The sequence below is a fragment of the Podarcis muralis genome, chromosome 15 (genome assembly GCF_964188315.1).
Source record: "Podarcis muralis chromosome 15, rPodMur119.hap1.1, whole genome shotgun sequence".
NCBI classification, from domain to species: Eukaryota; Metazoa; Chordata; class Lepidosauria; order Squamata; family Lacertidae; genus Podarcis; species Podarcis muralis.
Genome location: NC_135669.1, coordinates 11,646,859 through 11,670,596, shown reverse-complemented (window position 1 = coordinate 11,670,596; position 23,738 = coordinate 11,646,859). Strand labels below are relative to the sequence as shown.

The 23,738-nt window shown below is 44.2% G+C and overlaps 1 protein-coding gene across 12 annotated transcripts in view; it reads left to right on the top strand.

The window, feature by feature from the left end:
* The window catches only part of PKNOX2 (PBX/knotted 1 homeobox 2), a 432,230-nt gene that overhangs the window by 371,941 nt on the left and 36,551 nt on the right, over positions 1 to 23,738 (top strand). The gene's annotated exons all lie outside the window — the stretch shown is intronic.

Genomic DNA, 23,738 nt, shown 5'->3' with positions numbered 1-23,738 from the left:
TGTGTCTGCGCGTGCACGGGTTGCATTTTGCCACTTCCGGGCATGCGCATGACATCATTTTGAACGCATGCGCAAGTGGCGAAACCCGGAAGTAATGCGCTCCGTTACTTCCAGGTCGCCACAGAGCGCAACCCGAAAATACTTAACTTGAAGCTACTTCAACCTGAGGTATGACTGTATGTACAACTGCTGCTCCCCCCATCAGCTCCACCACCAAGGTTACAATTCCTGCACTTCCTCAAAGATGCAACAGAATTTTGGATTCCTAGGACAGATGTTCAGGGTCCAAACGGGCTTTCTCACATTACCTTAAGCCTTATAAGCGTATGCTGGCACTCCAAAGCTGCAACATGAGCCAAGGGAACAACTTGTCAAGTGCTATTTCCTCACACAGCAGGGCCCCTGCACATGTCGGAAAAGATTCCCAAAACATGGTGGGGCATTGCTTTCCAAGAGTGTTCATGCTTGCCTTTCTGTACAGCAGTCATTATTGGGATAATGTGAGCCAAAGACACAAAGTTCAGAGCAGTCATTCGCCAAGACAATAATGCCCATTTACACCACAAAGAACTCATAACCCACCTTCTTTCAGGAGCCAGAAACACCATAACCAGACACTGGAGAGACCTGTCAGGAGTAAGCATGGAGCAATGGTACCACATAGTATGGGAAACAGCCTTACTAGAAAAATTAAAGAATAAACTGAAACTGACATGGGGACAAACAGAAGAAGATGATTTCACCCCGGTATGGCTCCCCTTTATCACATACACAGCCCAACAAGACAATGACAAAAATCCGCCAACAGCATACAAATCAATATGGCTAAGCTGATCCAAAACACCCACCCACCCCACTCACACATGAAACCAAAGACCACCACAGCCAACCACAAATGAATAACCATACCCTAAGCCAACCCCAACCTCTCTCACCACCAAAGGAACACAAGGTGAACAGCAGAGAACCTGCACAAGCAATGCTGACACCAAACCCACATATATTAAGTATAATAGAAAACATCTCCACCCTACCCCAACCCCACTCCACTACTTTCCCACCCTCCACCTCTTTCCCCCTCTTCTTCCTAATGTCTCAACAAATGAAGCTGATCTGTAAAAAATGTTACTGGGGGGGGGGGGAGAGAAAGAGAGAGAGAGATTGCACATATTTTTGTAAACCAAGGAAAGCTTTAATAAAAATACATTTAAAGGGGGGGGAGAGAGCAGTCATTTGCATCTCCTATTAGCCTCTGGTCCTAATGAGGGTGGATAACCTATCAGAGTCCTATCAGGGCTCACCCTAGTCCCACCACAAGAGGACTTCATTTTCCTAAGCAAGGAGTTCAGTTTTTCACTACATTCGCCAGTTTAAGTGAACAGTGCACTGTGTATCTACTGATTGCCCTTGTGCTTTTAACAGCTGCATGACAAGAAGAAATTTAGCAGCTGAAGCTTTCCCTTTACCATTCATCTCAAAACCAGGAGAAATGTTTTACCTGCTGAATTTTTAGCTTGCCCTATAGTTTTTTTAATGACCCAAGAGTCCCTCTGGACAAAAAAGCTAGTAACTCTTTTATAGATTATGCTTAGTTCTGAGTTCAATCCAAATTATGGCTCCTGTCATTAAAGGTAAAGGTAAAGGTACCCCTGCCCGTACGGGCCAGTCTTGACAGACTCTAGGGTTGTGCGCTCATCTCACTCTAGAGGCCGGGAGCCAGCGCTGTCCGCAGACACTTCCGGGTCACGTGGCCAGCGTGACATCGCTGCTCTGGCGAGCCAGAGCCGCACACGGAAACGCCGTTTACCTTCCCGCCAGTAAGCGGTCCCTATTTATCTACTTGCACCCGGGGGTGCTTTCGAACTGCTAGGTTGGCAGGCGCTGGGACCGAGCAGCGGGAGCGCACCCCGCCGCGGGGATTCGAACCACTGACCTTTCGATCGGCAAGCCCTAGGCGCTGAGGCTTTTATTTCCATGCAAATTGTTTTTATTTATTTATTTTGGCTCCACACCAGATGCAAGGACCTCCACTCCCAGTCCAAGGGAAAGGGGCTTGCTGATAGTAGTTGGTGAACTCCTATGAACTTTGTGCATCAGGTATGGATAAGAGAAGCATCTTCTCCAATTCGCTCTTAAGATTGTTACAAACTGCACCTTTGATGCCCATCAATTTTCTTTTCATGATATATTTCTCCCTGCCCCCTTCTTTCTTCCTGGTTTTTGTTTTTGTTGTTGTTGTTGTTGTTTTTGCTTAAAGTTCAGTCTGAAGAAGAGTTTCTGGTAAAATCAAAAGCCTGCCCATTTTATGACATTTCACTGGGCCTTAATAAAGATTAGGGCCCATTACAGCTGATTTGGAACAGAATGTAAAATTGCTTTTGCCAACATTTCTTTTGGGAAGGGCAGAAACTAGTGAAACTATAATAGTCTGTAATACTAATGCCCCAGTGAGTTGACTTCACTTGGATTTCCTAGGTATTGACAGAAATTCTCCTTTGACTGTAGCCTCCCCTCCTTATTCCATCAATATTTGCCAGTTGGGTGCTAACCTGTGGCCTTCCAGATTTCCTGGACTACATCTCCCATCATCCCTTGACCACTGGCCATGCTGGCTGTGGAGTTGTTGAGAGATGGAATCCAGCAATGTTTGGAGGTCCACTGGCTCCCCATCCCTGCTTTATAAAGTCAGCTGGAAAATACTGGGAGGAATAAGGAAGGAAGGAATAAATACCTGGGCAGTCCATGCAAATTCAAGCCAGAGAGACTACAGGAAGTTTGCCCAAGGATGCTGGTGGATTTAACAGTACCACTGACTATTATATTTGCTAGCCCAGTGAAGGCAATAAACCCCACTGCTTTTAATGAAGATGGATTGCAACCCAGAATACTTATTGAGTTTAAAAGCCAGTTTAGTTTAGTCTAGCAACTGCTGTGTTTGAAACTCAGGGCACAGATGATGGGGAGAAGGAGGAGATATGAAGGCCCTGGTGGGGTTATTGGCACCAGTTATAAACATATTTATTCACTCACTGAGGCTTTCAGCTGAATGGTTATTGTTGGAGATGAGCCCTGCCCTTGCTGCTGTTGTTCTTTTAAGGTTATATTCATTTTATATATAATGAGGTTTTATTATGGTTTGTGAGTTATGCTATGCCCCACTCTTGGATTGGATTTAATGAAGAGGGGACTAGGAGAGCCTCAAATAAATAAAATGAAAGAGTTAATCTAGCCTAATAGAACATTAAAAGTTCATAAGGAGTAATGTGACCAGCTAAATATCTGTGATCAATGCGCATAATTTAGGATAGTGTCAAAGTGAATTTTTGTTTTTCCCTATGTATAATGGGAGGAATTTTAGCTTCTTAGCACAGCTAAAGATTCTTGACTTACAGGGAAATGATTGTGCTGGAGCAGCAGGACCGTTCTATAAATACCTTGGATTTATATCTTGAGCCACCCTGTGATGTTTTCATCCATTCTGTAATATTTGATGCTACTGTCCCTACAGAAATCCAGGAGGTGTTTTCCCCCTGCTTAGCAATATCAGCTTTCATCATCATATAAATAGGCATTTTGTCTGTATGTCTAAAGCGCAGGGCTGGATTAGCCATGATTCCAAGTGTGCTGCACTCTAGTCCTGTCTAATGCCACAAGGAAGCAGTCTGCATAGTCTCAACTATACAAGGGGCTTAATTGGAGCCCTGGGTGAGGAGCACGATATACATATACTGATGCTTTCATCATTACACTACAGCACTGTTCTTCTTTTGGAAGGATTTCTTCCTTATTGCCAGACTGTTCATTGGCTGTATAGATGGACAGACTGTTGTTGTTGTTGTTGTTATTTATTCCCCCGCCCACCTGGCTGGGTTTCACCAGCCACTTTGGGTTGCTCCCAACAGGACATTAAAAACACGATAAAACATCACACATTAAAAACTTCCCTATACAGGGATGTCTTCTAAAAGTCAGATAGTTGTCTATTTCCTTGACATCTGATGGGAGGGCACTACTACCGAGAAGGCCCTCTGCCCGGTTCCCTGTAACCTCACTTCTTGCAGTGAGGGAACCACCAGAAGGCCCTCGGAGCTGGACCTCAGTGTCTGGGCTGAACGATGGGGGTGGAGATGCTCCTTCAGGTATACTTCAGGTTTAAAGATTCATTTGAAGGTCTGCTTATACAAGTGGAAGGACCATAGTTCAGTGGTAGAGCATCTGCTTTGGATGCACCAAGCCCCAGGTTAAATCCCCAGCATCTCCAGGTCAGGCTGGCTATGTTCCCTGCCTGAAACCCCAGAGAGCTACTGCCAGTACGATTAGATAATTCTGCGCCAGATGGGCCAAGGGTCTTACTCAGTGTTATGGTGTATGACGTACACTGCACATCCGTTGTACGCCCCTGTCAGCTCTATTCCAACCTTCAGTTTAATGGGTGGAAGTCGATCAGTAGTGCCATTAAAGAAGGACAATGGAGCAGAGGTCCAGGGCCCCAGCACAGCAGGACTGGCTTAATAAATTTTAAAGCAAGGCTGCAGTCTCCCCACTTACACAGGGGTTACATCAGGCTTCCTCAACCTCGGCCTCCAGATGTTTTTGGCCTACAACTCCCATGATCCCTAGCTAGCAGGACCAGTGGTCAGGGATGATGGAATTGTCACCTCAAAACATCTGGAGGGCCGAGGTTGGGGAAGCCTGGGTTACATTCTGGGCCCCCATGCACGTAAGTGAAATTGCACCCTCTTAACTCCCTTTCGGACACAGGTGGCGCTGTGGGTTAAACCACAGAGCCTAGGACTTGCTGATCAGAAGGTCGGTGGTTCGAATCCCCACAACGGGGTGAGCTCCCATTGTTCGGTCCCTGCTCCTGCCAACCTAGCAGCTCAAAAGCACGTCAAAGTGCAGGTAGATAAATAGGTACTGCTCCGGCAGGAAAGTAAATGGCATTTCCGTGCACTGCTCTGGTTCGCCAGAAGCGGTTTAGTCATGCTGACCACATGACCCGGAAGCTGTATGCTGGCGAGATGAGCGCTGCAACCCCAGAGTCGGTCACGACTGGACCTAATGGTCAGAGGTCCCTTTACCTTTACCTTTAAACTCCCTTTAAATGCCCTCTCTGCCGCTCTCTCTTCAATCCATACCAAAAATACTTTATCAGAAAATATCCACAACTAGAATTGAAGCTCTGGGGTCAGCTGGAGACTGGGGGATGCACAGGGAAGCAGCCGCTGCTGCTGAGCTATGCTGCAAATCTGCTGTCAGGCGGAGAGGCTGGGCAGAGTAAACAAAGCCCTGCTGCACCGCAGGTCTCCACCAATGTCCCCTTTGGGCTCCAGGGTGTCCCTACGAACCACAAGGACTCTCCAGCAACCGCACACCATTTCTGGGTTTGAGTTTTTAAATTATTTCCCAGCGCTGCACATATATGCAGTCGAGCACAAGTCGATCACGCATAAGGGAGGTGGGAATGCCTGTATAGACTTAGCAGTGTGAGTAAATCCCATTGAGATCAATGCGGCTTACATCTGAGTAGTCATAAGTATGGGTTGCTCTGTAACTTTCTAATAATGAGAGCTTTGGAACACCTAGCAATATATCGCTTCTCAGCTTCCTGGCTAGATTTTACTCTGCTTCTGTCATTTAAAATCCCAGCGCTGAAGAGGTCACTGGGCATTTGATCATTAAAGTTAGGAAATGTTAATTACTCCCTCTCAAAACCACATGACCTTTCAGAGGTACTCCCAGTGATGGGTGCTAAGCAAAGGCTTGGAATAATGAGAAACCGTGCCAGTCCCAAGAGACCAGCAGCTCAGCAATTTGAGCTACACAGTCGTTTCACAATCACACTCTCTTTATTGCGCAAAGCACACATCCGTACTCCAGACAAATAAATAAATATAATACGCTGGCCCAATAAACAGATGACAAAATAAGAACTCACCCACAATAAATTGTAGTACAATTTATTTATTTAGATACTGCAGTGTCAACCCTTCTAGTGCCTATGTGCTACCCAGGGTGGCTTCTAACAGTTTAACATCATGATCTCATATAAGTGCCATCAGAATCAATTGAAATTCCAACAATAAATATACATTTGAAAATATAGCAAAAGTGGTGACCCACACAAAACGGCTATCTAATAAATATTATTAAAACCAGTTCAACAAACATTCTTGTAAGGAAATTAAAATATGTGTCAGCAACTCTTTCCGAGGAGAGACGTTCTGGCACTGAACTAAGAACTCTTTTCTTTGTTTACAAGTGGTTTGGAAAATCCCAGGCAAAGGACTGTACAATGCAAAACAACAAATGCTTATCTGTAAATCTGAGACTGTCCCTGGAAAATAGGGACATTTGGAGGTTCTGTGGTAATGGTCAGGTAAGCCTGCTTGGGTTGTTTTTGTTTTCATTACGTTTTGTACAAATTTCAGGTTGGGAAATGTTTGAGGGATGGGATTCTGCCAGTCAATAGAGATCTGATCAGGCACTTTTATTTGACTTTTAATTTATTACAATTATTTATATCCTGACTTTTCATGATACAAATCCTTCTAAGGTAGATTACAGGTAACTCTAAATAACAAATCTTAAAAATACAATAAACAATAGGTAAAGGTAAGCCAACAAAGGTCCGTATAGTTAAAGCCATGGTTTTCCCAGTAGTGATGTATGGAAGTGAGAGCTGGACCATAAAGAAAGCTGATCGCCAAAGAATTGATGCTTTTGAATTATGGTGCTAGAGAAGACTCTTGAGAGTCCCATGGACTGCAAGAAGATCAAACCTATCCATTCTTAAGGAAATCAGCCCTGAGTGCTCACTGGAAGGACAGATCGTGAAGCTGAGGCTCCAGTACTTTGGCCACCTCATGAGAAGAGAAGACTCCCTGGAGAAGACACTGATGCTGGGAAAGATGGAGGGCACAAGGAGAAGGGGGCGACAGAGGACGAGATGGTTGGATAGTGTTTTCGAGGTTACCAGCATGAGTTTGACCAAACTGTGGGAGGTAGTGGAGGACAGAGGTGCCTGGCATGCTCTGGTCCATGGGGTCACAAAGAGTCGGACACGACTAAACGACTAAACAACAACAACAACAACAAAAGGTAAAGGGACCCCTGACCATTAGGTCCAGTTGTGGCCGACTCTGGGGTTGCGGCGCTCATCTTGCTTTACTGGCTGAGGGAGCTGGCGTACAGCTTCCGGGTCATGTGGCCAGCATGACTAAGCCGCTTCTGGCGAACCAGAGCAGTGCACGGAAATGCCGTTTACCTTCCTGCCAGAGCGGTACCTATTTATCTACTTGCACTTTGACGTGCTTTCAAACTGCTAGGTTGGCAGGAGCTGGGACCGAGCAATGGGAGCTCACCCCGTCGTGGGGATTCAAACCACCAACCTTCTGATCAGCAAGTCCTAGGCTATGTGGTTTAACCCGCAGCGCCACCCGCGTCCCTACAATAAACAATATTCACATGTTAAAAGTCATCAGGATCCTTCCCCCAAAGCAGCTGATGGCAGTTCATCCTGGGGGCAGGGAAAGTCCAGCTTGGATATTACATTTAGTAATTAAAAACTAATGTGTTAATATTACATACTGTACAAATATCTGAAAAGTTTGTCCAGTACGCAAAAGTAATTGAACTGAAATATTTGTTTAGGAGAGAACTGTGATAAAGTTAAAATCTCTTAATGCAGTTCTTAAATGTCAAGAAACCCAAAGCTTCATTTGGAAATTATTTTGACTAGGACACTTGTACATATCTTAAGAAAACTCAGCTCAATAGCATGCACGTCTCACATATCATTATTTGGATTTTAAGAAGAAGTGAAAGCACTAAAAACAGTTATTGAGCATTCATCCTGATTTGTATGTCCCAGTGGAGATATTGTGGAAATGGGATAAACTGTGAGTGTAGCCAGGCTCAAGCATTCCATTCACACAGTGGCCAACCAGATACATATGGGAAGTCCACAATTAGGACAGCAGGAATTCTCCCACTCCTGTTCCCCTGGCTGTTCAGGTGCAGTCTGTCTCTGATCCTGGAAATAGCATAATAGCCATCACGATCATCCATGAATCTCCTTTCAGAGTTGTCTGAGTGGATGGCTGTCACTCCAGTCCTGTGTTTGTGAATTCCATGGTTTAATCCCGTGTTGTGGGAAGAACAACTTCCTTTTGTCTGTCCTGAATATCCCATAATTTAGCTTCATTGGAGGATCCCTGGTTCTACTATTAGGAAAGTTGGGGGGGGAAACTGATGAGCCCAATGGGGGACTTCAAATGAAAATATTGCAATAAATAAACTGGATTGTGTACCGCCGCCCAACACACAACCTAAAGCAGGTCGCTCCAGTGGCCTAATCATGTTCACTGTGTCTTTTCTTTTCTTTTCTTTTCTTTTCTTTTCTTTTCTTTTCTTTTCTTTTCTTTAGAAATTGCTATTTGTTAGAAGAGAGAGTTGGAGTCTGCAACTCAGGCAAAGAAAGAGAAGCATAGGAAAGTGATAAGGCAGAAAGGGCACGTGAAGTGAAGAAAATTAAAAGTGAACCCCATGTTCCCTGTTTAGGGAAGTTTTTAATGTTTGGTGTATTCTTAATATTTTGTTGGAAGCCGCCCAGAGTGGGCTGGGTATAAATAATAAATTATTATTATTATTATTATTATTATTATTATTATTATTATTATTACTACTACTACTACTACTACTACTACTACTACAGTATTACTATTACTGTTACTATTATTACTGAAAAGATGGAAGTGTTCTGCTGAATAACATAGCCTGTTTTGCAGCTGTTTTGCTCTTGACTTTTTACACCTAGGGAAGTAAAAAAGCAAAGAAGGCTCCGTGCGCATGGGGAAAAGAGACACATTTTGTACTTCCTCTAATTTTCCACCTGCGCATCTAATCTGAAGGCAGTGGGGGGGGCGGGGAGCATGAAGTCAGTGTCAGCAGTGTCAGTGCAAAGGGGACAGGTTGCATGAAATCAGCAAAGTGCAGGTTGTTCATAAATGCGATGCTCTTGGGTTTTCCTTTAAAGCCAAAGGGGTCGATTTCGGCTAAACTCGCCGACTAAACTGCGTTCAGGGGGCTCCGGGAAAGGGCTGCATCTCGCAGGAGTTGGGTAGGAACACTGGAAAACTCCGGTCAGGGATTTTTCCACAGCAGCTTGGCATTAAGTATGCGTTTTCTAAAAGAGAGAGAGAGAGAGAAAGAGCGGGAGAGAGCAAGTGAGAGTGTGAAATTCGTCATGGTTCAGAATTAATCCCAGCAGCTTGAAATAGAAGAGTCATCATCTGTGCTCATGGTGAGGTTGCTCCCCACTGGAAAATGATACAGCAGGCTAAAAATTCCACTCTGCTGCCAGCTTTGTTGCAGGCAGCTTGCTAATGTTTTTCTCAAGTTGTTAATTACTCAGATTCGTGTTACAGAGAGAGAGAGGAATAAGTCGTCTCTGGGAGGGGGAAAAAGATGAATATTAAACCCCATGCTCAATTCTGGCTCCAGGGTGCTGGGACTCTTGTCTCCCCACTGCGACGCTAGAATTGGGCTGCCTCTACTCTGTCACATGCAAGATATTAGGTCCCAAAGGATCTAATATTACAACACTGGAATGAAGCATTTAAGCATACTCTGCATTACTGATCGGGGCCAGGAATTTCGGGTGCTGCCTCCACCTCACTCTCTGTTTCTCTTACCTTTGACTAGAAGCGGAGGCAGGGGGAGAGATTTTATTCAGTTTTCATTTAAAGGTGAACGTACCCAAATTGCAATTTGCAAAACAGCAGACAAACTGAAACATAGTAGTCATCCTTTGAAATGGGCACGTCTCCAAAGTTTGCAATGCAGGTCTTCTCCAGCCAAGGAACGTGCTCAAAAATGCATATACTAGGGGGAAGTATGCATATATGAGTGAAAATAGCTTACCAAGTTGTGTTACATTAGGGGAAATCGCTTTACTATATAGTGCAGAATTACGTACAAGCAGGTATATGTTAGGAGAAATTTGCACTGAAAGGCTGATGAGGACTTTAGAAAAGAAATGCAGTCTGATGTTGAAATGTGGAGAACTGGACTTGAGACTGGAAAAGTGAGAACCTGAGAAACCCAAATGGACAGATTGGTCCATTCCTACCTTTGACACGATATCTGGTGTGATTTGCATCGTCGTGATTGCTCTGCTCCTTGGTATTTTGAGAGATGCAATCGAGATGACGGGAGAGAAAAAGGAGATCCTTTCTGCTTCTTCTGGGGAAAATCTCAGTCAAGAGATACATAGACAGAGAACTAGCCTGGTTAGGAATGGCTGCAGTTCTCCCTGGCTAACAACAGCCTCCCATTTGCCAGGCATGAGAAAATCATGGCTCTCTTTCTCGCCATCGTTCCCCTCCCTTATTCCCCGACCTCATTGTGCCTCACACTAGGATGCTACGAGGAATGGAGGAATCAGCTTATCAGCCCCAGCTGGAGCAGAAACCTCATGCCAAGGAACTGAGAAAGCAGAAGGGGGCTTTAATAATTCCACACTGGGGAAGCTACACAGGCATTTAAAACAAAAAAAAAAAAGGATGCTGTTTTATCATCTGTTGGGAATCATATAAATTGAAGAGGCTCACGCAAACAGCATGAACTTGGAGGTCTCGTGATTCTGTTTTCTTTGGCTGTCCATCAATTACCTTCTAATAGAGAGCTAGCTACCTGTGACTACACAAGAGTTGTCGACAGGCTCTCACAGCATCAGTTTGCCAGCTCCAGAAGCTGCAAGAACTTCCAAAATGGATGGGGAACTTGAGGCCTTCCAGATGTTGTTGGGCTCCCATCAGTCCCAGACAGCATGGCCAGTGGTCAGGGATGAAGGGAGCTGTCGTCCAACAACATCTGGGAAGCAATAGGTTCCCTATCCCTGTTAAGGGAAAGAAGGATTTCAGGTGTTGCTTCTCTCACCTCTCCCAACTCTGGCAGAATTTTCTCAGCTATCCATCCATTCAATGTGTCTTGAATGAGCCCAGGTAAACGCGGGTGGCGCTGTGGGTAAAACCTCAGTGCCTAGGACCTGCTGATCGTAAGGTCGGCGGTTCAAATCCCTGCGGCGGGGTGAGCTCCCGTCGTTCGGTCCCAGCTCCTGCCCACCTAGCAGTTCGAAAGCACCCCCGGGTGCAAGTAGATAAATAGGTACTGCTTTATAGCAGGAAGGTAAACTGCGTTTCCGTGTGTGGCGCTGATGCTGGCTCGCCAGATGCAGCTTCGTCATGCTGGCCACGTGACCCGGAAGTGTCTTCGGACGGCGCCAGCTCCCGGCCTCTTGAGCGAGATGAGCGCGCAACCCTAGAGTCGGACACGACTGGCCCATACAGGCAGGGGTACCTTTACGTTTTACCCTGTTCCAATAATATTGACTCTTCCATTGAGGTGGGGGAGAACCTCGGGTTTAGGAGGTGTTGCAACCAAGTTTAAAAATTTTGAATTTTGAAGCAATGGTAAGGTGTGCCTAAAATAAATTTAGCTTTCTAGTTCTTTGTGTAAACGTGATCTAAAGAGAAGTGAGCCTGGCATCTTTAGGTTAGATCCTCTTCTGTCTTCCCCAAGGGGCAGATGTTAGCTTGAAATGCTACAGATAAGAGCAGGCAAAACTTGAACAGAAAGGGGTAACAACCTAAAAGAAAAGAACGCTGCTGTCCAAGGAGAATCAGGGTTAACTTGACCATTTGTTATGCTACCTGGGACTGATGGGAGTTGGGTGTCAGCAACATCTGGAGTCCCCATCCCTGAACTGAAGGAAATGAATCTCTGGATATAACACAAAGACAATTCATCACTTAAAGGTGCCTACTCAGATAACTGAAAGAAAGGAATTGTACTAATTTCCAAGTCCTACTCATTATTGAAAAAGCAAAATATGGGTGTAATATATGCAATACACATCTGATTCTTCCTCACACAGGCACACACCTGGGTTAATCCTTCCCTATAGGAAACACTGGGACTTCACAAGAGCATTCAAGGCTGGGATTCCAGCCTTGTTATGTTTGATTTCCATTAAAATTTAAATAAGCATGTTTGTCTAGTGTGTTCATTCACAGAATTTTAAATTCACTCTGTACGTGCGTTCACATTGGACTCTGAATTTGGGCGTCACTTTCACCCAAATAAGGGAAACAACTTAGTTTCGATATTGTACAGATGTTACATTGCAGGTCTCGGTTTAGGATGGGCAAATGTAAAAACGCAGTTGTGGAAATGTCATTTTGCAGTTGTGAGTCTCCATCTTCAGCACTTGAATTCCATGAAAAAATGAATCTGCAGTTTAAATTTCAGAGGGCAGTATAGCTGCACAGTAGTTCATTCCGTAGTATCAATTTCTCATCCTCATTGAAGCCTTGATAGTATTTTGTATGCATTATTTTCTCACAGTTGCACTGCCTCATGGTGGGGGTGGGGTGTTGTTGTTGTTTAAAATCTGCGTATGGTGCATCTTGTACATCATATTTCAGGGAAGGGCAGTAGCAGAAGGTCCCAGGTTCCAATCTCTAGCATCACCATATAGGGCTGGGAAATACTTCCTTTAAGAAATCCTGGATAGCTGCTGCCAGTTCCTGTAGACAGTGTAGTCAGTACTGGACAAAGGTTCTGACTTGGTATAATCTATGCTTATATATGTTTATATCTCTATATAGTATATTGTTGTGTTTGATCAGAAGAATGGCAACAGTTTGGCATTCAGTATCTAAAGTCGCATAAGAAAACAGATGATTGAATTTTAATACAGTGCCGTGCAAAAGGTGTGAAATTTTGCGGGAATGCACGTTATTTGCAAGAATACAGCATATTGCTTCGTGTAAGCACGACGCCTAAATAAATTTTGTTGAAAAGATGTGCATTTTGGAAGGGCTGGGAGAAATTTCATGTCAAGTTTACCAGTGCAGAGCCACAATCTTCAGTCTGAAATCTATAATAAATATTATTTATAAAGTGCCCTGGGGAGCCCAGAGCACTCCACATACATTATCTGACTGTAATTCTTACAACGATCCAGTAAGGTAGACAAATATTGTTCCCATGCTGCAAATAGACTGAGAGCGAGAGGCTTGTCTAAGGTCATCTAGTAGCTTCCTGGATTTCCCAGTCCTGAACATTTTACTAGCAAGCCTTTTTAGGGAATTAGATATATTGCTTCCATGCACTCACTCATCCTTCCCTCCTCCGCCAGACTGAAAGAATCCATTTCCGAACCAGAGACTGCACAAGCCTTCATAGCTGGATTCCAGCTTCCTGTGGTAAAATTGAGAAGGATGATTTGCCCCTGTCTAAAACAACCTTTCCTTTCCTTCCAGTCGCATGCTGTTATATCACCAAACAGAGATCAGTTTAGAAGAGGTGGTCCCTGTTCACTGCTTGCTGTCCCTTATAAGCCCCTGCCTCGATTGTGCACCTTTTCTTTTCTTTTTTTATTAAATCATTTTTATTAAGTTTTCCATTTTAACAATCCAATCAAATCGCATTAAATATTCCAGATTATACATATACATATCAAATAATCCAAATATTCTGCCAAATTATAAACTTTTTATTGGGACTTCCCATGCTTCAAGTTCGGGGGGGCTGCTCTGATCATCTCATATCTCTACTGCTTTTCATAGTGATTTCCAATAGTTCCTTTAAATCTTCCTCTTGTTAGCCTCGTTCTTTCACGGCCTCTGAGTTGTTCCCACAAGCGAGTCGAAGTAAACAATGATATGTTTCTGTGTGAATTTTATGACTGTGCACCATTTTTCATATGTGGGGGAAGTCTTGCTAAACCATTGTTACTGTGAGTTGCTGAAGTTGTTGTCAGGGTCGAGCTTTTCCTTCCTCAGGACCTCTGGAAGTTAAAATCCCTGAGTGGAAGAAAATAGATAAACCAATTTTTTTCCCCTAGCACACATGTCTGCATGTGACTTCTTGCCCACGAACATTCAGGCACTCTGCCTCCCATCTCTCCCACGACAACTGGCGAGGTATATTTTTAACTGTTGAGAGGAACATGGGGCAAACACCTGACTGGCCTTTAGAGCAGTGCCAAGAAGAAAAGGAGGGGAAGGCAGCAGCGAAACTCCAGCTGCGCAGAAATACAACTGCAACAGAGCACTTTGGGAATACACAGGTCTTTGTTTTACAGTGCCTCTGATGTAGAGCTTGCTGTGATGCATCTACAGTACTGATTTTCAAACAGAGAAAGGGCCATCGTTCAGTGAGAGTGCACCTGCTTCGCATGCAGAATGTCCCAGGTTCAAACCCCAGCATCTGTTAAAAAGGTTCATGTAGCTCTTGATGAGCATCTTAAAAAGTAGAGACATCACCTTGCCAACAAAGGTCCGTATAGTTAAAGCTGTGGTTTTCCCTGTAGTGATGTATGGAAGTGAAAGCTGGACCATAAAGAAAGCTGATCACCGAAGAATTGATGCTTTTGAATTATGGTGCTGGAGGAGACTCTTGAAAGTCCCATGGACTGCAAGAAGAACAAACCTATCCATTCTGAAGGAAATCAGCCCTGAGTGCTCACTGGAAGGACAGATCCTAAAGCTGAGGCTCCAATACTTTGGCCAACTCATGAGAAGAGAAGACTCCCTGGAAAAGATCCTGATGTTGGGAAAGATGGAGGGCACAAGGAGAAGGGGACAACAGAGGACGAGATGGTTGGATAGTGTTCTCGAAGCTACCAGCATGAGTTTGACCAAACTGTGGGAGGCAGTGGAAGACAGAAGTGCCTGGCGTGCTCTGGTCCATGGGGTCACGAAGAGTTGGACACGACTGAACGACTAAACAACAACAACAGCTCTTGATGAGGAAAGCCTCCTACATTCTGAGTGTTAGGCCACATGCTTTGCATGCCGAAGATCCCAGGTCCCATTCCTGACAGTCTGGAAAACCCTGGGGTGATGTCACCAGTGTCAAGTCTGGAAGATTCAGGACAGATAGAAGAAAGGACTTCACATACCGCAAAGTTGAACTATGACTATAAAAGAGTATTGGATAAATTGATGGAGGCTGCAATGCTTCTGAATGTTGCTGGAAACCACAGGAAGGGAGGGTACTTTTGTGTTCGAATCCTGCTTGCTGGTTTCCCACAGGCATCCAGTTGGCCCCTGTGCTGGACTAGATGTGCCTGATCCAGCAGACTCTTCTCATGCTACGCCTCTTCCAACCTGGAGTCCTCCAGATGGTTTTGTCTACGGCTCCCCAGCCATCATGGCCAATTTTTAGTGGCGATGGAAGGTGAAGTCCAAAAGATCTGGAGAGCACCAGGTTGTGGCTGACATGTGTAGATGCTGAGTTAGATGGAATGATGGTTTGGCTCAGTCTTAATTAACCTCCTGTGTTTATAAATTGCACCCTAGGGAACACTGGAGTTCCTTGGGAGCTAATATGGGGTTCCTAAATGAGGAAATCAGAGAAGTGTGCCAGAAAAAAATCAGCTTGCCCCCATTTTATACACCACTGCCAATCTTGAGTCCTGGTCTGCGAAAAAGGTGGGTTTTAACAGTGCTATTTTTCTGGGGAAAGAGGTGCTGGGACTCCCCATGAATGCCTCCCTTGTTCTGTTATAATGGCAATGGAGCCCCCCTGAGAGGTGCTGGAACTGAGTCCTGGCTGGGGGGAAAGCCCTGGATATAAACAAATAAATAATCTTCCTAGGATGGGGACCCTCAAACCCAGGTGGCCAATGTACCCCATCAGACACTCTATCTGGGTCTTGGGGCTCTCCCCAGGACACACCCCTTCTTAAGCCACACCCCTCACCAGCTGTGCTTTGAGTGCTTTTGTCTGCCTGGAATTTGTCCTTGAATTCTGATCATGCTTCTTTCTTGCCTGGATAGAGGGGGGGGGGTGAGAGTAAAGAAAAAAGCTTCCTGTACAAAGATGAAATCCGCATCCATTTCTCTGCCTTTTTTGCCTGTGGCTTTACCCTTCTCTGGCATGTGGCCCCTGGAAAGTTGCCCAGAACGGAATATGGCCCTCAGATTGAGAAGGGCTTCCTCCGAAACAATTTTTCAAAAGTGTGGATCTCTGACAAAAATATAAGAGCTTCTTCAAAGTTCATTAGGTGCCATCTACACTATAGGGGACGCGGGTGGCGCTGTGGGTAAAACCTCAGCGCCTAGGACTTGCCGATCGAAAGGTCGGCGGTTCGAATCCCCACGGCGGGGTGCGCTCCCGTCGTTCGGTCCCAGCGCCTGCCAACCTAGCAGTTCGAAAGCACCCCCGGGTGCAAGTAGATAAATAGGGACCGCTTACCAGTGGGAAGGTAAACGGCGTTCCGTGTGCTGCGCTGGCTCGCCAGATGCAGCTTGTCACGCTGGCCACGTGACCCTGAAGTGTCTGCGTACAGCACTGGCTCCCAGCCTATAGAGTGAGATGAGCGCACAACCCTAGAGTCTGTCAAGACTGGCCCGTACGGGCAGGGGTACACTATACTTTTAAAGTACATTTAACGACATGGCTTCCTTGCAAGAATCCTGTGAACTGTAGTTTGTTCTGGGTTCTGGGAATTGCAGCTATGTGGGGTGAACTATAGTTCCCATGTTTCTTGCGGGGAAGCAACATATATGATCTGGGTGCGAACACAGCTGCAAAGTGAAAGTAAAGAGCAGAGTAGGTATTAGATTGTAAACCACTGTAAACTTTTTAAATGATATTGTGGCATATAAATATTTCCATAAATAGATCCTTCAGCAATATGAAATAAACGGCTCAGGCGTTGGTATGAGAACGGGAATTTTAACAGTTGAACACGGTCAAGTTTATTTATAAGTCCCTCTATGGCAATTTCTGCATTCAAAATTGGTTTGCCGCAACAGCAGCATCAGATGGAAGCTCATTGCCAAATTTATTGGTTTGTTTGTTTATAAACCACATCGCAACAAAACATAGGAAGTTGGGGTTTTTTGGACTGAGTCAGACCATTGGTTCATCTAACACAGTATTTCCAACACTAACTGACAGCGGCTCTCCAGGGTGCCAGAAAGGAATCTCTGCCAGAGCGACCGAGACATGGTGTGGATTGAACCCAGTGTCTTCTGTGTATGTGCCACAACATTGCTATTGTCTTTTCGGGGGGGGGGGATTACTGGTGGGGTAGAATAAAATACAAAATATAACGAACTAAAGACAATAAAGCCCGTTCTACAGTTCTACTGTTATACAATGAGACGTTCATAAAATGCCTGGGTCACATTTCAGGGAAAGCATTAGTTGTCATTCCATAAAATTACTTGGTGAGGCTTCGGGGAAAGACGTGGCAGCGAATTGATAGAATCAGGCATTTCCAGTTGCTATACCGTTTGTGAGTAAGACATAATAGTTATTGTCTAGCTTCCTGACTCGTGTGCCCGATAAGCCTTTTTTAGGAAAATCATTAAGACTTAAAACCACAGACTACAGTGGTACCTCTGGTTGCGAATGGGATCCATTCCAGAGGCCTGTTCACAACATGAAAAGAGTGCAACCTGCAGTGGCGCGTTTGCGCACGTGCGGGTTGCGATTTGCCACTTCTGCACATGACGCCATTTTGCGCTTCTGTGCATGCGTGAGCAGGGAACCCTGGAAGTAACCCTTTCCGGTAATTGTGGGTCACCGCAGGACGTAACCTGAAAGAACATAACCTGAAGCAAACATAACATGAGGTATGACTGTATTTAAATAACCGATACACAATATTCAGTTCATTGTGCTAGAACAAGAGTTGTCAATATTTTTTGGGGGGTGAGCACATTTGGGAATTTGAGAGTGCCAGTCACAAAATGGCTGCCGTGGGGCGCTGCACATCTCAAAATGGTTGCCATCGTGTGCGGCATAATGGCTTCAGTGTAGGAGAGGCTGAGACAGTGCAAACTAGAACTGAGCAGGAAGAGCTAACAGTCTCTGGTGTATTGAGGGTTTATGAGGCGATATTTACTTTATCAGGTGCTATAGGTTGCACTAGTGGCTGCACTGATGCCCGCAGGCACCCTGTTGGTGACCGGTGCACTAGAAAAACCAATAGCGCTCTGAGAACAGTACTAAATAGAGAGTCACAATTACAAGCATGTCCCTATTTTCAACTGCAGGGTCTGGATTGGGCCAAGTGGCCCTGAGATGAACCAGCAAAACATTCCTGGGGGTCTGGAATAGCAAGCCAGGCTGAAAATAAAAGTCTTTTCCAGGATCTCAGCACTGTAAAAAAATAAAATAAATAAAAATGCATGGAAAGTTCAGAGGAAAAAAATAAATTAAAAATCTGCCCCCAATGTGTTTGTGCTGGGTTGTTTGCTCAGACTTTCCTGGGTGTGTGTGTGGTGTGTGTTTTTTTTCTTCTGGGCGCTTGATGCTTGTTTACTTGTGCGCTAAGCAACGACGTTGAGAAAGTAATGCCACGCCGTATGGGTTTACTCAGATAAGGCAAATATTTAATCAGCGACAAAAAAGTGTTAATTGAATGGTGACCTCTTATCCCAAACAATGACAAGAATGTCTTCTTTAATAATTGAATAATTCTATTCTGCATCATTTGCTTTGGGGCTTTCCCAACGCTGCAAGCTGTATACCGATAGTGCCGCCAGCTCACGGAGGAGAATTTCTCGCTGTATATTTAGCTCGCCTCGGCAAGAGGCGCATCTCGCCGGCAAGGCCGGTGGCAGCCAAAAGGAGCAGATGGCTTGCACAATGGACTAAGCAAGCCTCAAAGCTGAGTCACGAGTGCCATATTGTGGGGACACAGTGGAAGTCAGAGGAATAAGAAGGGTGTTTTCTTTTAAGCAGCAATGTGCCACAAAAGTCGCCCTTTCAGTAAACGTGTAATGGCTTTGGTTTCCTGGAGGGCAATCTTTCTTCTCTGTCTTTCAAGCATTTATATCCTGACTTTCCAACCAACATAAGTTTCTGAGGCAGCTTTGAATGAAAGCCAAAAGCCCATATCATCCTGTGTCATGGAGGGGACCCTTTTTTGCCTCTTCCTTCTCTTGCCTTCCTTCCTTCCTTTCTTTCTTTCTTCCTTTCTCTCTATCTATCTATCATCTATCTATCTATCTATCTCTCATCCTTTCTTTGTGCAGCAAAGTAATTTTAGACCCTAAGCTTACGGGGAAGTGGGGTGGCTTTAGACTGCCTTGTGTACTACATCAGTTGTGAGGCATACAATTAACATTTCTCTTTCATTATTTAAAACTCTGTCTGCATTCCTGATACGTTAGAGCATGGGTAGGCAAACTAAGGCCCCGGGGCCGGATCCGGCCCAATCGCCATCTAAATCCGGCCAGTGGATGGTCCGTGAATCAGCGTGTTTTTACATGAGTAGAATGTGTCCTTTTATTTAAAATGCATCTCCGGGTTATTTGTGTGGCATAGGAATTTGTTCATTTTTATTTTATTTTCAAAATACAGTCCGGCCCCTCACAAGGTCTGAGGGACAGTGGACCGGCCTCCTGCTGAAAAAGTTTGCTGACCCCTTCGTTAGAGCCACAAAGCCACAACAAATAAGTTCTCCACCCATTATGTAAACCTAAGAGCATACTGGATCAGGCCAATGACCCAGCTAGTCCAGTATCCTGGTCTCACAGATGCCCATGCAAAACTCACAAGAGCCCTTTCCCCTCCTATGGCTGCCAGCAACTGATTTTCGGAAGCATTTCTGCATCCAACTGTGCAGGTGAAGGATGGCGGAAGATTCCCTCCGTGAATTTATCTATTCCTCTTTAGAGCCGTCAAGTTTAGTGGCTAGTGTTAATGCCAGAATTTCCACTTGCACAGCGGACCTCCCCTCCTGCCCGTCACACACAAGAATTTATGTTTACACAACAGAACCCCCCCCCCTCTCCCACATGCGCCCTGAGCCCTCCCCACATCTTATCCAGAGGATTGGAGGAACCCCCAAAACAAATTTAGGGGGTGAGGAAAGGAATATGAGAATAGGTGAGACTAGAGAAGAAGATAAATTTTGGAGTAATGTTATGTCTAAATTAAGTATTTAAGTTTTTGATAAAAGTATTCAAAATTAGAGACAGAATATTGGAAGAATATAAAATAAGAACTGAAACAAGGTGATAATTTGCTGTTTAAAATTTTATAAACTAGGAACGCAGGAACGAGGGATGTGAGGAAGTGCAAAAAGTGAAGAAAATATGGTTATGTTCTTTGTATTATATGTTAACTTTTTCTTTTTTATGTCTTTCTTTGTTTATTGTATCTTGGTGATGGGTCTATATGTGCTGGGTGATTATAATGTCTAAAATTTCTAATAAATATTTTATAAAAAAAACAAAAACAAATTTAGGGGGTGAGAGGGAGGTTCTGTTGCCTGAGGGTAACATGAGATACTTGGCTGTACTTTGGTTATTAGCCTGTCGGAGAATGAGCGTTTTCATGTTTTAAAAACTCACTTAAAGCATTATGATTACTGGAATAAAATGGTGTTTGCTTCTGCTGCCCTGATAGTAAACACATTTCCTTGTGGGAAAGTGTATTTTGTTGCAGACAAATTGTAAAATGCATCCCTCCCTGAAAATAACAAACAAAAATGCTTTCTATTGGGAAAATTGCTTGCAGAAATGTATACATTGCTCAAAACTGCATTAAAAATGTGTTTATTGGGAGAAATTCACAGTGACATGCTGTCAAATTTTCGTGAGGATTAAAAAAGAAACTCAAATTGCTGAAATGGCTGAAATGTAGAGACTTGGATTTAAGCCTGGAAAAATGAAAAACGAAAGAGAAAATGAACTTGACAGAATCGTCCACCTCTAGCGACAACCAGCGTCAGCTTTGATGGGTCACCCAGTGTTCACCTGCCAACCTTAATTTCTGATGTTGGACCTGTTTGACATTGCCTGTGTCATATGTTACCCCTGAATTGACACTGAGGTGCAGACTTTGGCCCAGATGTCCAGCCCTAGCTGTACTCCTGTTATTTTTGTTGGTCTGTATAAAATACTGTGATACGCAGGGGGGGGGGGGAGCAAGGACAGGAAAGGGAGAATGGTGACTGAGTCAGGAAAAAGGGTGGGAGGGATTAGATGGTTTTAATGCTGATTTTTCATAAAACTGTTAAACTTGCAGCTGCTGGCAATAAAAACAAAAGTGATTCATTGCAAAATAAGCCACAACTGATAAGTTATGCATAGAAAACACTCCCAGAAGCTTGAAGGTAACACTGTAGGGGCCAAACAAGCATGTTCTAAACTCTGGGAGCCACCACAGAGAAGGCCCTGTCCCCAGGAGCCACTGGGCTCACTGCATCTCAATTCTGAAGGCAATGACACCCAGAGCAGGGCTTCAGCTGAAGATCTCAGCAAGGAAATCCATATGGCTTAGTCAGCAGGTAATAAACCCCAGTCTGCAATCGGCCATGAGCTTTCCATGGTCGCACCATACAAGCACAGAAATTGGTACTGTTGCACATTGTTCAGCCTCAGGAAAATACCAGTGCTGTTAAGAAAGAAAGAAAGAAAGAAAGAAAGAAAGAAAGAAAGAAAGAAAGAAAGAAAGAAAGAAAGAAAGAGTCGCTAGACCTTAAAACTGCAGAAATAGACTTGAAAACGTTGTATAGGCAATACCTGATTAAATTTCAAAAGCCAGAATGAATCTTCTGACCATTAGGGCCAAAATGTGGGTATTCTTCATAGCTCCTTTCTATTGCTTGCAAAAGCAGAACGAAGTACACTATGTAAATATATTCAGGTGACCCTCATTTACATAAGTTATGTACATTACAGAATTTGGGTTGCCTCGATGCAGAATGTGAGAGCCAGTACAGTATGTTGGACTACGAATCTGGAAAATCCAGATTCAAATCTCTGCTAAGCTGTGAAGTTCGCTGAATGACTTTGGGTCAGTTGCCTTCTGTCAGCCTAAGCTCCCTCACAGGATTGTTGTGAGGATACATTGTGGGAGAGGAAGAGCTCCTTGGAGGAAGAAAGTGATAAAATAAAACGCAAGCCCTCCGTTTAAGTTTCCAGGCCTGACCTTGGAGACTTGCATCAGCTTAAAACTAGTGTGGGAGTCAGCAAGACCTAATGGAGGACAAGTACTATTTAGGGGAATGTAGATAAGGCAGTAATATTTTATCCCTTATTAATTAATCTGGAATAGCTACCATTTTTCATAGTTCAGCGACTCAGGGTTGCTAATTCAGATTAGAATCTTCACTCCCCACAAATTAGGAACCCCTAATGGTGTGAAAAGGAGTTAGGTTCAAGGAATTAAACGGAATCTGCCTCCTGTACTGTAGATTCCTTTTCTCTACTCTCTCTTTCTTAACTCCTCTCTCAAAATAGTAAATGTAGCATCTGGATTCGTGATTATCATTTGACCTTGTTCACCGCTAGCATCTTTAACTAAGCTCTTAAAACTACAAGAGATGCTTGGCCCGCCAAACACAACGGATTTACTGTTTCAGTAAATGGAAGGACAAATGTGTTGCAACACATTCATTCAATAGGTTTTTATTTTCCATGAGTTTGCTGCTGGAGCAGCTTGATTCAGAGGGATAAAAATGGAAATAAGGCAAATTTGTGCAGGTGGCCCTGCAAGCATGAGGCAAAAGGAGATGATTGCCCAAGGAAGAAATTCGCAGTGAAGTAAAAGGGGGCAGCAAAGGGGGAAAGGAGAGAGTTATGACCCATGATGGGGCAAACCGTGTCCTCCATCATGGAGGGCATGTGTTGTGGTGAGATCACCATAAACTGTCTCCCTGCAGTGGGGTGGGACCATTTGGATGGCCACAACACCCCATTGGTTGCCCCCGGTTGCTAGGGCAGAGATTTGACTAACTGGGATGGCTATGTTCTGAAATGCTTTTTTTTTTACTGGAGATGATGAGGGTTGAACCTGGGACCTTATGCAAGCAAAGCATGTGTTCTGCCACAGAGTTATGTGCATGCAAACCATCACTGTGCCCCCATCAACAGGGGACATTTCTACAGATTTCTGGAACCATTACAGACCTTCCTGCAGTCCTTCTCCAAGCTGGCACTCTCCAGATGTTTTGGACTGTCCCTATATGAACCTACCCGGACAATGTGTTCATCACCTGAGGCTCTTATTTGTGTGTCCCCTCCAGGGGGGTTGTAGAGGGTGTCAGTGCATGGCTGGGCCTTCTTAGTGGTGGCTCCTTGCCTGTGGAATGCTTTCCCCAGAAAGATGTGCCTGGCATTGTCAATGTTTAGGTGCCAGGTGAAAACATTTTTATTTACCCACACATTTTGCTCACATTTGGTGTTCATCTTTTCATTGGATGTATCTTTTGTATGTTATGGCACAATGAGCACTTTTAGGTTTTTTTAATCTTTTGATGTACAGTGGTACCTCGGGTTACATACGCTTCAGGTTACATATGCTTCAGGTTACAGACTCCGCTAACCCAGAAATAGTGCTTCAGGTTAAGAACTTTGCTTCAGGATGAGAACAGGAATCGTGCTCCGGCAGCGCTGCGGCAGCGGGAGGCCCCATTAGCTAAAGTGGTGCTTCAGGTTAAGAACAGTTTCAGGTTAAGAACGGACCTCCAGAATGAATTAAGTACTTAACCCGAGGTACCACTGTATTTTAATTTGGTATTTGTACTTTTAAAAAATTGTAAGTCGCTTTAAGACTTTTTTTTTTTTTTTGGTAGTAAGTGGCAAACAAAGATAAGTAAATAAATAATATTTATTACATTTCTAGTTTGCATTTTCTCCCACAGTAACACAGGGGCAAACATCACAATAACAAAACAATTGAATTTAAAATGAAATGAA